The sequence below is a fragment of the Protopterus annectens genome, chromosome 6.part0, assembly GCF_019279795.1.
Source record: "Protopterus annectens isolate FY-2018-M chromosome 6.part0, PAN1.0, whole genome shotgun sequence".
NCBI lineage: Eukaryota > Metazoa > Chordata > Ceratodontiformes > Protopteridae > Protopterus > Protopterus annectens.
The window spans coordinates 1614435486-1614453324 of NC_056737.1; positions in this window are offsets into that span (position 1 = coordinate 1614435486).

Here is a 17839-nt window from a genome sequence, read left to right on the forward strand (position 1 = left end):
CTAGCTATGTGATTACAGCAGCTAGAGAGTTTGTTAAGTTCAGTTTTGTTTAAATTGGTAAGTAAAGGGGAGGCATAGAATAGGGTAGAGAGTAGATGGGAGTGGGCAGTGGCAGTTCTAGCAGGTGGGGTTAGGAATGGCTTTATCCTATATAATGAGCCAAGTTTTTTATTAATGGTTTTGATAGTTTTGTTGATGTGCACATCAAATTTAGGATTGTTGTCTACAATAACTCCTAGGAGTTTCGTGTGGATATCTAAGGAGATTATGGTACCATTATTAGACTTAATGGAGAGAGATAACACTGGAGACCTGGGTGGGGGGAAAAAGTAGGAGCTTTGTTTAGTTGGGATTTAAAATCAGGTATCAATCAGCAAGCCAATTTTCAACTAAGTTAAAAGTACTCTGAGTAATTGTCTGCAACTCTGGTTAGGAGGTGGCAGCGCAGATCAATTTGGAGTTGTCCGCATATTGAATGCAGTTTGCTTTTGGGATGACAGTGTGAAGGTCATTAATAAAAATGGAAAACAGAAGAGGTCCCAGAATAGACCCCTGGGGGACACCTAGGGTGTTGGGTAGGAGGTTAAATAGTTTGTTCTGTCATAGGACAGCTTGTTGTCTGTTATGCAGATAAGATTGAAACCAGTGGAGAGAGTGATTGCCTAGAGACATTGTTCTCAGGGTTTAGATGAGTAGATGGTGGTTAACCATATCAAAAGCCTTTGAGGGATCCAAAATAAAGGCTGAAGATAATTTGTTATTGTTCCTGTTATAGTTTATAGCATTGAAGAAGGTGAAGAGAGTTGTGGTAGTACTATGATGTGGCCTGAAGCAATGCTGAGAATTAGCTAGTAGGTTGCTCTGGATTAGATAGTACAGAAGTTGTTTATGGATGCACTTTTCCATAATTTTAGCCAGAGGTGACAAGATAGCTATGGGTCTAAAATTAGACAATTCAGTAAAGCTGCCACCTTTATGGAGGGGTACGACATGAGATATGTTCCAGATAGAGGGGACTATAGCTTCTGATATGGTACGATTGATTAGAATGGAAATGGGGTATGCTATGATATCTGCAGCTTTTTGCAAATATTCATCAGGGAGATCAGTAGCTAGGGTAGTAGGTTTTAATTTTTTGATTAATATATGAATGAGAGATGTAGAGACTGGTTGGAAGCTAAAGGAGGGCTTGGTACAGGGAATGGTATCCTGTATGTTAGAGGGGTTCAGGGGTAATTGGCTAGCTAGGGCATGGATAGTCTCAGTTAAGAAACTATTGAAGGTGTTAGTAACATCCTCTGGTAGTTTATCAGTAGAGGCTGAGGGAGGTGGATTGGTGGTTTGTCCTGGGTGCAGTAGTTTATACCTGCCCAGAACTTTTGAGGGTTATTTTGGTTTCCCTGCTGGAGATGGAAGTAGTAGTTTTTTTATCCCTAAAATGGATCTTTTTGTGTCATTCCTTAATTGCCGAAATTTAATTTGCTCTAGAGGGGCTTTTGTAGCACACCATGTAGCCCATGCCTTATTTCTGAGTATGATTTTTGATTTGGTATCTTTAGAGAGCCAGGGTGCGATTTTTGTTTTGGTCTTAGTGGAGTGAGCAGGAGCATGAGAATTGAGGATGGTAAGGAATTTATTGTTAAAGTAAGCAACGGCTTCATCCAGAGGAAAGTATTTTAGGGCAGACCAATTGCATGATTTGAGTTCATCCTGAAACTTGATAGGATTAAAGCTCTTATTATTTCCTACTATTCTACAGGTGTGCTGATGGGAATTATTGTTTTTTTGTTTACAAATAAAGATGAGAAAGTGATCACTGAGGTCATCAGGGATGGTCTCTGATGTATACATTTGGGGGTGGCTATTGATTAGTATCCAGTCTAGTATACTTTTGTTTGTGATTAAGTTTACCTGTCCTGGTGGAAGTGAATATGACCTGTGTAAACCCATATAAGTTTACATGGGTGGTAGGAGATTGTGAGGAGGTGTTCCAGTCAATGGTGAAATCTCCAAATATTATGGTTTCTTGTGGATAGTTATTAGCTAACCGGTGGATGATATCTTTTAGGGTATTGGTATTATTCCCTGGGGGAATGTACATGCCAACAATATTTATGCATTTGTTTTTGTTAATTTGGAACTTGGTAGAAAGTTCTTCTGCTTTATTGACCTGGGTGGTTGAATGGGGTCTGAGGTAACATTTAGTGTAGATTTGAAGAGTACAGCTACCCCCACTCCCTTCCTAGTAGTGCATTCAAGTCTAAGTATATTATAGCCAGGTGGTAAAACTTCATTATCTGAGGTTGATAGTTTTAGCCAGGTTTAAGTTAGACACAGAATATCAGGGGAATGGACTTCTAGGAGGGCATGTAAGTTATGTACTTTTCTTATTTATGCTTCTAATATTTAGATGGCAGACCAGGAGGGAGTTGGGGGACCTATTTATAGATAGTGCTTTGGTAGGGTTATTAGCATATGAGGTTGAGCTATCTAGAGTGGAATGGCTAGGGTTTGGGTGAATATCACCATCCATTGTGAGGTTATAGTGTAAATTTACAGTAAGCTTCAGGAATTTGTTTATAAGTTTTTGATAATGTTTAGATTTTGAGATGATGTATCTAGATTTAATAGGCTGATGGTATATTGTGGTTAAGGAATTGGGTATAGGAGTAATTAATGGGTGACCTGCCATATTTGACACAAATGGGGTATTCTGACATTTTGGGTAGTGAAATCCTAGGTAAGACTCATTTTCATAAGTGGAGAGGAGATATGGAATTTACATAATGGATAGCAGAGAGAGTAGTGACATTGTTTTAGATGGTGACATAGTTGGAGGCAGAGTTAATGTATTAATTATAATGTCCCCAGGATTTTTTGGATGGATAATAAATGTTGGGGATGGTGATGAGAGGCTGGGTTAGAACGAGAAGTACAATGCTGATTGGATCAGATTGGAAATGGAGGGGGGAGGTGAGGGCTGGGTAAAAATGAGGAGTAAAATACTGATTGGTTCAGATAGGAGGGGTGTGGTTTTATGGCTATAAAGTTAGCAACAGTGGGGGCGGGTGGAAATTGGGGGCAGGGATGGGTGCAGAGCAAGCCCGAGTGCAGCGAGGCCGAGCGGAGCAGGGTTTAACCAGACACAAGGATCTTAGAGCCTGCAAATATAGGTAAGTATGCTGAGATTATATAGTAGGGGATATAAAGTATGTTTTTTTTATGTTTAATTATACTGCTTAAAGTGTACCTTTATCAAATCAGGAGTTTGTAACACTTTTTCTGTTTTGCTTGCAATTTAATGCTTAATACAGGGGAAATACTTGTTAAGGCATCTAGTATTCTTTAGGGATAGTTACTTTGATTTTAGCCAAAATATTATAGTTTTAGGGTTTGGTTCAGTAATTAGGGCTACCTAATAGTGCTATAGACCCAGATCAGCAATTGTGGTACAAACAGAGAGACTTTAGAGATAGTAACCTTAGCAGGTCTGTTTAGTCGAGGGGCAGTTCAGAGCAGGTTTTCAGCTTAATTTTCCTCTGAGTAGCACCCATCTTTTAATACAAGCCTTGGAGGACAGCTGTTAGAGGGAATAGTACCTGATGGGGAAAGATTAATTAAAAAACAAGAGTAACTAGTTTAAAGTAAAGCAGTTTCCTTAATTGAAGGGAGTCACAGTGCCCCAACTGCTAAATTAAATCAGCATTTCAGATAGTTTCCTGGTCACTATTCAGTAGTCAAGCAACATACAGGTAGTTTCAGGTTCAAAATACTGTAACAGTGCAGTGTTTTATGTTCATGACACACCAATATAATTTACAATGTTTAGGACAATTAAATACAGAATAATATAATTTGTCACTGACTAGTATCCAGTAGCTAATAATATTGTGTTCCTGTAGGGCTTAACCAGACACAAGGATTTTAGATCTTGCAAATATAGGTAAGTATGCTGGGATTTTATAGTAGGTGATATAAAGTAAGGCTTTTTATGTTTAATTTTACTGCTTAAAGTGTACCTTTATCAAATTAGGGGTTTGTAGCACTTGTTCTGTTTTGTTTGCAATTTAATGCTTAATATAGGAGAAATACTTATTAAGGCATCCAGTTATTCTTTAGGGATAGTTCTTTTGATTTTAGCCAAAATATTATAGTTTTAGGGGTTGGTTCAGTAATTATGGCTACCTAATAGTGCTATTGACCCAGGTCAGCAACTGTCGTACGAACAGAGAGAATTTAGAGATAGTAACCTTAGCAGGTCTGTTTAGTCAAGGTGCAGTTCAGAGCAGGTTTTCAGCTTGTTTCTGCTGGGTAGCATCCTTCTTTTAATACAAGCCTTGCAGGGCAGCTGTTAGAGGGGATAGTGCCTTAGCAGGTCTGTTTAGTCGAGGGGCAGTTCAGAGCATGTTTTCAGCTTGTTTCCACTGGGTACCATCCTTCTTTTAGTACAAGCCTTGCAGGACAGCTGTTAGAGGGGATAGTACCTTAGCAGGTCTGTTTAGTCGAGGGGCTGTACAGAGCAGGTTTTCAGCTGAAGTTTCTGCTGGGTAGCATCCTTCTTTTAATACAAGCCTTTAAAGACAACTGTTAGAGGGAATAGAACCTTACCAGGTCTGTTTAGTCAAGGGGCAGTTCAGAGCAGGTTTTCAGCTTAAGTTTCTATTGGGTAGCATCTTTCTTTTAATACAAGCATTGCAGGACAGCTGTTAGAGGGGATAGTACCTTACCAGGTCTGTTTAGTCAAGGGGCAGTTCAGAGCAGGTTTTCAGCTGAAGTTTCCGCTGGGTAGCATCCTTCTTTTGATACAAGCCTTGCAGGACAGTTGTTAGAGGGGATAGTACCACAAGGGAGAAGGCAGTTGACTGGGTCTAGGAGCACTGAGTATTTGGTTTAGTCAAGAAACAGTATGAAAGACTGAAGAAACTTATGGGATAGGAGGAAATGTTGAATGTTATAAAAATATTTTATAAAAGTGTCATGGTTGAAAGTTATGGTAAATGGATAGATGGGAGAAAAGATAAAAATAAGGAGAGGAGATAAACAAGGATGTCTATTAAGTATGAGTCTGTACAGGTAAAAAATGCAATTATTCAAATGTATGAAATGAAAGAATCAAAATGGGAGATTAGAAAAGGAGTTATAATACTGATTTGTTTGCCATATACAGATGATTGATTGTGGCTAAAATAGGATGCAGATAAATGAAGTAGTGGAAAGAGTGGATGAATTATTAAAGAAAGCTGGGTTACAGTTAAATAATGTAAAAAAACAAAAGGGTTTGATGAAACTAAGAAAATCAGCTGCAGGGACAAGAAGTTGAGTAATTGATTCCACCCTCAGAGATGTTATCATTTCATTTCAGACATCTAGCAGTTGTCTTAAATTTAAGAGTTGCATTATAAATTGAGTAGTAAATTACTGTGATATGAAGCATTGTTTTTTTTTATTATTTTGTATTTATTTACTTTTTGCTTTTTTGCTTCCCACATAGGACCTTCTCTGATTGCTTCTCTGCTTTCACCAGATTGGTCCATTCTTTCTGGTAGAATGGGACATGGGCATTCTTAGGCTAGGTGAAAGCCCTACAGCCCATTCCTTCCTTCCTGTCTGAACATCCTTATCAGCCCTCAGTTCCTAGATGAAACTGGATGGTAGAGAGTGGGCCAGCCTACCTTCTCACATTTGGAGTGCCCCATCACCCCCTTGATCGCTTCTCTATACCCATAATTGCTGCCTCCAGAGAGGAAGCGCCCCTGTGCACTCCATGTTCCCCTTAGCTTCCTAGTGCTTTAGTGTACTGTGACAGTGCAGATGCAGCTGGGTCAGAACACCCCTAGATGAACAACTACTATTGACTCTAGGTGTGATCCATGTCTCAAGATAGGCATGGGTAGTGTTCTTTCTGGTCAGCACTGGACAACTCATAACCACTTAGTGTGCTCACTGAGCTATCACAAACTGTTCTTCCCACACCAGGAGAGGGGAGCAGGCCATGCCCCTTTACTCATCTTCTTCCCTGCCTGCCTTCTTCAGTACCAGGTCTGCTAATTGAACCCTGTTCACCTGGGTCACAATCAGGGCTCAATCTCTGTGTCCCACAGAACTAGACTAATTACATGATGGTAGTTCCATTGAGCATGAACGCAGTTAGCAAAAATATCCATTAACTGCAGTAATTATCACTTCTTCTTCAAGTTACTTGGTGATATCCACCTCTTGTAACTTCTGAATCATGGTTTCAGATATAGCTGAGAAGTTTTATACTATTCCTTATGTACTACAATTAAAAGTTCATCTTTCTAGGGTTTATGCAATGTAGCTTGAAGTAAACTCATCAAGCTGGCATTGGAATCCTGTCATTTGCCAAATTCTGCACTAGAGCTATATCTATTCTGTAACTGCTCACTTTGTTAAGTAAGAAATAATGCCCAACAAGGTGTGTTATGGGTCTATATTACAACACTGAACTTTCAAAATTTCAAGTGTTCTAATATCATACCCTATTAATCAAAATTTAAAACAGTGAACATACAAAACAACAATTTTTTTCCTAGGAAAAATATTTGTTGTGCCAAAACACATACACACAACACAAGCACACCAAACAAACAGCAATCCACACACATACACCTAAACTCTTACACTTAACCCTACACTAAATTATACATACACCATTAACTATCCACTTACTTTAACCCAAACAGTAACCCTAAGTCCGTCACTATCGTACAGTAACCTCACCCGTGCCCTAACCCTAACTCACCTACCCCGCCCTAACCCTCACGTCCACACAATCGCACACTTACCTGACCTGTGCCATAACCCTAACTCACCTACCCTGCCCTAACCCTCATGTCCACACAGTTGCACACTTACCTGAACCCGTTCTGTAACTTTCCACCACAGCGCTGAAAATACCGAAGCAACAGAAATGGACAACCAAATTTTTTCCCTAGAAAAAAATTTGGTTTCTGTTTCTTCGATATTTTCAGCATTTGCTGAAAATGGGTCGATATTAGAACACTCAAAATTTTGAAGGTTCAGTGTTCTAATATAGACCCTGTGTTACAGTGTACATAATGCACACCCAGGAGTGTTCTAAAGCCCGATGGCACAGCCACAGGCCCATTGAATATACATGCTGCTCATCATGCATACAGGTTTATAAGCACTTTTTCATGGCCAGCAGCAGTGTTGGAGGCCATGTAAAGATACAGGGAAGTACAAGCACACAAAGTAAACAAAATGGCTTGCTTGTTAGCAAACCTATTACAGGAGCACATGTGGAGAGCTTATATGAACTAAGGACAAGACGATTACAAGAATTTAGATGCAGGGGGATATTAAATGATGAGAATGAACACAGAATACAATGGTAGTAGGGGAAGGTAGAAGGAGATAATGCATTCAAATGTATTTACATCACAAAGAAACATTTTAAACATAAATCTTTCCACAATGATGTAATAATAACTAATCCTGTTCACAAATCTTAACCCATACACATAACTAAACATCTTCATGGTAACAAAGGCTATGATAGGGGCACAAAGCATAATTGTAACAAAGGGTAATAAATGTGATATTAATGTGATAACATGCTGAGTCGAGATAACAGTTAACAAGGACAGTGGATACATTAGGGGCTATTTGCATAAACTGCAGTTATTGAATATGACATGTATATGTAAGGAATGTATACTGTATGTGATAATTGACAGTATTGTTGTATTTCTACTACATTGTGCATAATCAAGAAGAAACGTGCCCTACAGCTGTTATGTCACACACATCAGAAAGGGACATGTTTTGCAATTTGTTGTCATTTGGCAGCCATACGAAGGGGGTATACTACCTTGAAACACATATTAGACAAGCATGCGTTGTATACTCATGTACATCCTAAACTATAATAACATTCAAACTACACAAGTGACAAATGACAACACAGATCTAATGACATTTCAGTACTTTAAGATGTCTATTTGTAAATGGAGCACATCTACTACATGCTTATACAGGGCATGCTCACAAAAACGTCAAGTGAACACTGCCATAACAGCATGTAAACAACACAAACACACAAGAAGGTGTCCTAACTCAGGTCCAATCAGATATTATGATGATCTGGCATCATGCCATACAGTAAGATATGCTATGTAAGTCTTCCTGTCCTACAAAGCTCTACAGTGTGCAAAAAAGAATTAAAGTAATATATAAATGTTTGAAAATTAAGTAATGCCTGTGAAAAATCAATGACATATTCAACATTTGCATCTTGCCAGAGTCAAACACATATGACAACAGATATCAGAAAGTTGCTTATCAATCTGTTGTGCCACAGGAATAGGCATATTCTGTGTGAGTGTCATGATGAGCACAATTGAAGAGATTAAGCATTTTCCTGTTGTAGTGGGTATGGAACCCCTACCATGGAGGGTGATGCCTTTAAAATGTAGCCTTTGATTCTGCCATAAATACTTTCTTTGCAAAAGCTGTTCTTGTGTGACATACTCATCTGGCAGAGAGATTTTACCAGATACAAACACCTGGCTATCATACTACACACACTACAGAGCTGTGCATTGACTGCATGTGCCACAGGAGGCAACAAAGCCACTTGTCACAAATAAATGAAATTAATGTGTGAAGTAAGACAGGACATTTGATGATAATTTGTACAATGATATTATGTCAGAATGATAATAAGGAGATAACTATGTTAATGTCCACACAAATGTGAGCAGTGCAATATCTATGCTTCTTGGGCAAGGAAGCTGTATTTGTTGTTTGTACATACACTGACCCAGAACTGAACCACGGTCTTTCTCTATAGATATACTATACAAGTAATTAGTGAATGCATTTACCGCAGGAACACTCAAACTACAACATTCACAGAACAGATGTTTCACTGCCAGGAAATTACAAATGAGTTTATATTTTTCCCCAAAGTAAAAACTGAGTATAACAACTCCATGCAGTATTGTTTATGTAAAGCCAGTACATTCATATAATGTTGCCCTGCGCTGGAAATTAACAGCAAGCTATGTATGTCCACCAACTAGTGACAAATGTGTGAATCACATGCACCACAGTGGATGTCTTAACACAGCTCTGAGACTCTACTTGTTTGAAGTCATTACATCACATGATTGTGTTACAAATAATTAGTATGAGATAAAAGGCATAGATGAGGCTTCTCGGATTACATTTGTACACATTGTAACAGCTGTGGATGTCATTCAGGTATAACAGCATAAGGGCACACAATGCTTACAGTCATGTACTGTGGATTTTGAATACCTGACAATGGAATAACAGAAGCTACATGTTATTGTGAAGAATGATTGCACCACATCGCAAGTGTTGTGAAAATTGTGAAATATTTGGTCATTTGAAGTTGTAAAATTGTGTTATTGCTCCAAGGGATATGTGTACCTGTAATTTCTTTAAAATACTGTTGCTATAGGTCTATTTCTCACACAACATTACTGCTGCAAGGTGTACCCAAACACACATGATGCAGTCATTATTGTTGAAATACATACTTTATGAAAGCAACAGAATACAGAACATTATCTCATTTCCTCATGTCACAGGAAAAGCCTCACTACTTCTGTTAGGAAAGATAATTTTCATCCAGTTTACCATCATTATACAGTAAAGCATTTCTGTGTGTAAAATGAGCAGAAATCCTTGTAATAGAAACCTCTAACTATACATGTACACAGCAGATAGCTAGGTGATAACATTGTTACCTACATGCACACTCATAGTCATAGTGACACAAATGAGTCTAATTAGTAATGTCTGGACTTGAACTGACTACCTAAGATCACAAGGTACAGAATACTGCCTGAATCACATGTACCACATGACAAATTGGTTTGCAATTGTGACAAAGCACATTTAAATGGATAGCATCACCATTGTTTAATACAGAGATGTTCTTCTAAAAAGAAAAGAAGGTAGTTGAAGAGCATAATAACAATACACAGGTAAACAAACAATATACATTAGAAGCCTTCTCTGCACAACATGACAGGCACACACTCACAACAGTCAAATCACTACTGGATTTAAACCTCCTACCTGTTTAGTTACACAGTATATAGAGCACAGTATCAACAGCCAGTGCCACAGGATAAGTCATGCTGCAATTGTGATGTAGTTCATTTCTGAAAACACAACATAGCCATTGTGTTTCCAAAACTGGGTACTGCCTGGGGGTAATAAAAATATATAGGGTAGCCCTCTGCCAGTGAAAATGTGTCCTAAGTGGAATATTACATAGGGGGTTTTATTATATAGCTAACTGTACATGACAGTACACACAGTCACCCTAATCATTGTTGGATTTGAACCCCATACTTATTTAGTTACACAATCTGGAGAATAGAATAGTAGCCACAAGTGCCACAGAAGTCTGACTTTTATAGTGAGAGAATGCACTTGTGAAAGGATGACCTCATCAGTATGTTGCAGAGAACATGTTTGTGGTAAAAGTGTGATTAGGGGATAGGGGAGTCCTCTCCCATGTTAAATACTTCCCCCGAGTGGAAGGTGATGCAGCTCATCTGTTCAGGAAACATACCTGACATTGAAGCCACACGGAAGTTCACCACTGTGGGAATGGAGTCACCTAGGTACCTAGTTACACAATCTAGAAAACACAGTAATAGTTGCCAGTGCCACAGGACAAGTATTACTCTTAAAGGGAGAGAGAGTTAAATTTTGAAAGGATTAACTCATCACTGTGTTGCAGAGAAGATGTTTGTTTTAAAAGTGGAATAAATTGCAGACTGAGATGTGTCAAGAGTTCGTTTTTTTTCTCTGGAATGGAAATGGACACTACATCTGTCATTGAGGCTTTACTTACCTATCATTAGAACCACACATACACATAAATTCATCACTGTGAGGTATGAAACACCTACATAACTAGTATTAATTGCAAGCACCACAAAATAAGTAAAACCTTTAAGGGGAAAGAGTGCAGTTTTGACAGGATTACCTCATCATGTGTTGCAGAGAAGATGTTTATGTTAAAAGTTGGATAAAGTACAAAGGAAAATGTGTCCAATGTGAAATTCTTCTTCGGAGATGAAATAGACATCTGGTGTTGACGCTTTACTTAGCTGTTATTAAAACCACACACGAGTTCACCACTGTGAGATTTGAACCACCTACCTAAATAGTTACACAATCGAGAGAACACAGTATTAGCCATAAGCACCAGATGAGAAGTCAAACTCTTATGAGGAGCACAAGCACCACAGTCGAAGTCTAACTTTGATGAAGTGAAAATGCACATTTATAAATATTACAACTTCACTGTTTGGAACATCAACTACAGTGCATCACATGTTTTGGAACAAATGCATGTGTGTGGACAGGCCAATTTAACAGCACTGTGCTTGTCTTATGTAATTACATACTTTTCTGCAACATCTGCCTACTTTTATCTGTGTACATTACATTACTGTGAGTGACATGCACTTGTTTCACAGGTCAGTGACAACTGCAACTGTAAAACGGTGGACTATCAAGCAACCACTCATAACTTCACCAGAAATGTGGAAGAAACAGCAAAAGTCCAGATAAAACTCCATAGATTTATTACAGACAGCTAAGCACTTTTGTCCCCAAGTACGACTTCTTCAGACCACATTTCTGGTGAGATTTCCCAGTGAATTCTTGTTCAGTTGATTTTTATAAGCAGCCACTCATACTGGGATGATTGTGTGCAAATAACCATTTTTTATGACATGATCAGTCGTCTTGGCTCATGGTTGCCCAATGTGCATTGACAGAACAAACAGATACTTCTTAAATATGTCATTGCACTTATTATGTGTGAAAAGGTTATGGACTATTGTAACAAAGTTGCAAGTGTAACTGTTGGAATGCAGACAGACATTAGCAGACTGAATTAATTAAGTCAACATCCCTATGAAGTCCAGATAACTTGATTTCAAAATTCCATTAACACACAGAAGTTGTAAAACCTACTCACATAATTGTTTTTTTAACTCTCTCCATGAAGCATAGTACTGTCAAGTTCATTTGCATGGATGATGGCAAAGTATTAGTGCATGCATAATCATATATTGAGGTGTCAAACTTAGAATGAGAATTAAAAGTGTATGGTGCTCTGTGCCATCCTTTGTGCAAGTAAACAACCATGCCTGAATCTGATGAAATGCAGAACAGATATGTATTATGGACATGTTTCTGGTGTCATGATGTACACATTTATCATGACAGTTGCAGTTCTTCAGTCCTCATATGTATGATACCGGTGTTTTATGAAACACATGGTGGACAGTCAAGCTGTTACTGCTGCTAGACACATTTTTGAATCAAAGATGTTTACTTAATGACACAGAAGTGGTGGAAAGAGTGGGACATTTGGAGACAGGATACGTGTACAGACATACAAAGAGATTGTTAATTTCTGCACATATTTGTGTTATGTTACTCTTCAATTTGTCATCAAAATTATTCAGACAAGTCTTTACAAGACAGTTTTACCAATAGGGAGCAAGCACATTAACACAGCAGCAATATAATGGTCTGTTAATAAAACTTTGGCATGAATCTGGATTAGAACCTTGACAATATTCCAAAACAAATCTGCAGAACAGAGTATTATCTAACCACACCACATAGGAACTATTCTGTAATACATTTCAAATCTGACAACAAATTGAAGCAAAGGAGAATGTATGTATTAGTCTTTATTGCACTCATGATAATTGTTAAAATCTCATAACATGTGCATTACATCCAGCAGCATAGTAAATATAAAAAAGTGGGAACAGACAGAGACACAGAGACAGAACAGAGACAGACAAAATAATATTATATTTTCTGGGCCCTTTTTTAACATTGTGTTACTGTAGCATTTTTTTTATAAGTAATCTGTCATCCTAAGTACGATTGTCAAAACGTAGAAACATGATTGAGACATAAGCATGATAATGGTGGGTTAATAAGAGATGTAGGCAACAGTTACATACATCACAGTAAAATAAATAAAAAAAATTAAATATGACTTTCACATATTTCTTGATTCGAACCCTTTACACAATACAAAAAAGTATTTTACAGACATGTGAATTATGTCAACATACCGCACAGGAAATGTTACTTCACAACTTTAATTTTACTGGTTTGAAGAGACAGTCACAGAACAATGAGGTAAGGGAGAATGTAGGGATCAGCCTTCATCACAGTAGTGACAATTTCAATATTTTATAAGGTGTACATTACAACCAGCAGCATAATAAATGATCAAATGCTGAACAGACATGGATTATTTTAAGGTGTTTACTCATTTGTTATGAAGCCAGGAATTTTGGGGCAGTATAATTCCTAACAATATCTGCAACTGGACATAGAAGGAGGAAGAGACATGCAGAGGTGGAGGGGGAGGCAGGGAGCAAGTGGATCATGGCAGAAGCAGGGTAACGGTGATCCAAAATAATATGTAGATAACAGCTACACATAAAATAGTTTAATAAAAAACAGTCAATGACAGTTTGACATATGTTAAATTGTGAATTAAATCTATGGATTAGAACCCTTGAAGTTATGCAAAAATCAGTCTATAGAACTAAATATCATCTAAGCACACCACAAAGGAGCTCATACTTCGCACACTTCAAATCAAACAATGGAAGGCACTGTGACACCTCACTGAAGCAAAACGGATGAAGAGAGAGAGATAGATGGATGGAGAGAAAGAGAAATACCAAGAGTTTGGATTATGGTACATTAAGAACCATATTTATAGTGTGTTACTCTTAGGTGTTTCCTTATTATTGCTCTGTCGTGTTCTCTATAATAAAATATTTGTTATAGGGAGCAAGAAGGGGTAGGAGAGTAGAAACAAGATTACAACATAAGCAGAATAAGGATGGTTTACTAAGTGTCCATGCTCAGGATGGAATGTTTTTGAAAATGCTTGCTTACTGCACTATTCAAATGCTATGGTCATGAAATGTCATAACTGGAGATAAATACAGATGTGCAGTAAAACATATGATACGAATATAAAATGACATGAAATAATAATTTGACATATGCAAAAACATCAGTCTATTAGGAGAATTATCTCAACACACCACATAGGAACTTCTACTTCATTACATTTAGCAGCCTAAGAACTGTTAGAGTAACTGTTTCAAAGTAAAGCATTTACTCTAACGTTACCCTGTATTCCTGTACTGCAGCAGATTTAAGCATATTTGCAGAAAGCTAATGTTGCTAGTGCTGTTAGACATTAAACACCATTTACCATCAGTTAGCAATGGTGCATGATACAAACCTCTGAGCCAATGCTGAGGACAAAAAAAATTGAAGGCTTTTTGATCGGCCATTTCTGGCCATGGGTGTTGCATGAGATTCTATTTTTTGACCAGATTAAACATGTGGGTAGGACACAAGGGAAAGAATGCAGGAATTTGTGGGATGGTTTTGTGAGACCACCACAGCTATTCACTTCTTCACAACATAAATGTAAAATTATACACAGAATTTCATGACTTTGGAGAGTCACCACACCAGATATGGGTGACAACAACAGAATAATGTTGTATTGCCAATTGGAACTGACACATAGGTGAAGTGGAGAGCTACATGTGGGGCATAACATTCTTCTTGGACAAGTGCCCATTTTTCTTTTTTGAGAGAAGGAATGTTGGGGAAGGTGCTTAAGAATGAAGGGGCCAGGTAAGTAGGGTATGGTAGGTAGCAGGAGCAGACATGCAGGACATACAAGATGGACAGGGATGCTGATGGACAGAAAATGTTGAGGGGCACCATAATTGTGGATAGGTAGGAGACACCAGAGATGCATTCATATCCAACTAGAGAACAATGAGAATCCAGTCCTCACCCTCAGAAATGTCAACACTATCTCCTGTGTCAGTTGCCTGGGTCAGTGCCAGATATGGTATCATTTTGGGAATACAGTGCAGGACCTCTTCAACTCTGCCAGTTTGGGCTCTTCACTATGTCCTCGACCAACCCTGCCAGCTCACTACTATTGCTCCTGGAGGGTACCAGTGCACCAGCAGCCAGGGCAGAGCTACTTGACACAGGTGGCACCAGTAGAGCAGGAGTTGTGGAGACAACACTGACAGGTTATGACCCACATGTGCTTGATGTCTGAGCTGCCTGTGGGTTTGCCACTACAGCCACCTGTGGAAGAATGGAGGACTGGACTGCAGTTGTTAGTCTCGCTCCCTATATTTTTTTTTTGCTGCAGCAATGTATTAACATTTATTTATTTATTTGTTTGTTTGTTTGTTTGGATTTGTTTACCAGGAAGGTCCACTGGGCCAAGGTGAGCCCATTTTCAGTGGAGGCCTGGGAAGAAAAGCTCCACACTAAAATTAACAATATGCAATATGAACTTAACACAATACAGAGTATTTACAGTGCACAAAACATGATATTTTACAGTAAAATAGATCATTGTGGTCAGTACAACCAAAAAGGAGACTCACAGTTGAGCCATTTACAGTCATTGTAAAGTATTACTTAAAGTAACAGCTAGAGTAATAAAATATATGAATAAAAAATATGAATAAGCAAAATAGAGAGAGAGAGAAAGAGATGGCAGGGGATACAAAAAAAAAGATAACTGGATCAATGGCATGTCACATTATTTTTTTATTTCAATACATAAACCAGTTTTAAAAATAAATATGTACACCTTTGCCACATCCATATATGGTGAGAAGGCTTTAATGTGTCATAAAATCAATCACAATGGCATGGTATGACAAACAGAATCATTTATTTGACTATGCCATATCAGATATATGCTTTCAAAGTCAGCAACTTCATCTGCACATATTGAATGGTTAATGCCATGCAATATTGCAATTAATATCTAATAAATACTGTCTTGTAAAAAAATCTAATGTCTGTTTTTGGATATTGAACCCACACAAAATTAAGCTGATGTACTCATTGCCTAGTGCAAAAACCAAGAGCTATTGGAGCAAGCACCTAGGCATGATATATAAGTTAAGGTATGCCAGCTCAAGATGATATGCAGTGATGGCCTGGACATACTTCTCTGTTTGCATACAGGCCTGATGCATACTTACTGTGTACCTCTCTGAGGAGAGTTAGTCGATCCTGATGTGCCTCATGGTTTCCTGATATCTCTGCTGCAGCTGTATAGTAAAGAAAAGAAAAAGAAAAGATATATGAAAGCATAATCAATAACTATGTTGGCTTACTACTTAATGCCATATCATAGACATAGACAGGTGATGGGTCAGTATACTTACACAACTGAGGGGTGTTTGCAGTCTTAAATTCATCTTCCTATTGGCTCAGGAGGCCCTGATTGCACCTCTTTGTGTCACTGTACTGGTGAAAACATTGCTATCCAGTGCCTGGGATGCCAGTTGCACTGGACACAGCCTTGGCCAAGCTATTCCAAGTTCCAGACTTATACTAAGACCTAGTAACACCCCCCTGCAGCAGGCTCTGGCTATAGGGCTTCATGTGGAGTGGCACAAAAATACTTGCCCCCTCAACACCCCACTTTTGTTATCTAAATAGAACACCATCACTACATTTGTCAGCCACATTTGCAGAAGTAAAGCTAGAAATATGTATCTGAATTGATATCCAATTCAGATATCTTATGTAATAGCTTGTGCACAAAGATGTACAGCCTTGCCAGCTGCATTTGCACAACTGAGAGTACAGCAATGGCTTGGTAGACACATCATTATTGAGTACATCAAAAAGCACAGAAGGTGTAAAATATGGCAATGAGATATGGCCATGTATGATGCTCAAACTATTGACACATGTTCCAGTGTTAAACACTAAAATGCTTTAAGGTATTTTAGTTATAATCATGTCTGGTTGAAGGAAAAATGGTATAACTTGTGACATATTGGTCTGTTGGGATATAAGACTGAGTAGTATCACATGGGAATCGAACTCATGGGGAAAAAGATAAAATGTTAAACTTGCTGCCACAAGAGAAGTTACGTCTTGCCATGATGATTAGAAGTATAATAATTGGGATTTCATTTCTATGTAAAGGCAATATTTGTATTTGTAAATACATTACAGATGCATCCAGTTGCATAACCTGAGCAATACATGGTGAGTTAGGTTATAACATACTTCACAAGACATACTGCCATAAACACACACTTATGATATGTGATACCTCATAATAATTATAACAAAAATATTATGCCCATTATACCTATACATGTGCATTCTGAATGAAATATCATTATTTTAATGTTTAATATAAATTAGAATCATTATATTGGGCTTCTGCAGCAAGCAGTAATTACACATTTGTTGCAATAAACATAGTTATGATACTCATTTGCATTTATTGTTAAATTCCTAATATCAGTGCTGTGACAAATGGCATTCTGACCTCCTCTGTAAAAAATCTATAAACTGGATTTGGACCCTGTATCAGCTGTCCTCTTTTTTTAATCTTCTGGCTGTTCAACCTTGGTCAAAGAGAAAGTTACTTGACAGGTGCATTTTCTTCAATGAGTACTATCCAGGGTGCTAATGGATGTGCACCAGTGCCAGGTTCATTAGTTCTACACAAGGTGGCTGAAACTAAATGTTAGAAAAAAAACTCTCTATAAGTAGGACCAGGTGCAAGGCAGGAACAGTTACAAGTAGACAATAATTCCCACTGAGGAAAGCCTGTTGGCTGAAACTGGTCTGGGATGCTAATAAAATACTTAGGTATTTAACTTACTAGCCTCATTTGATGCTTTTCACTGTATTTGGTGCTGGCAATTTTTGTCTACTTGAAACTAAA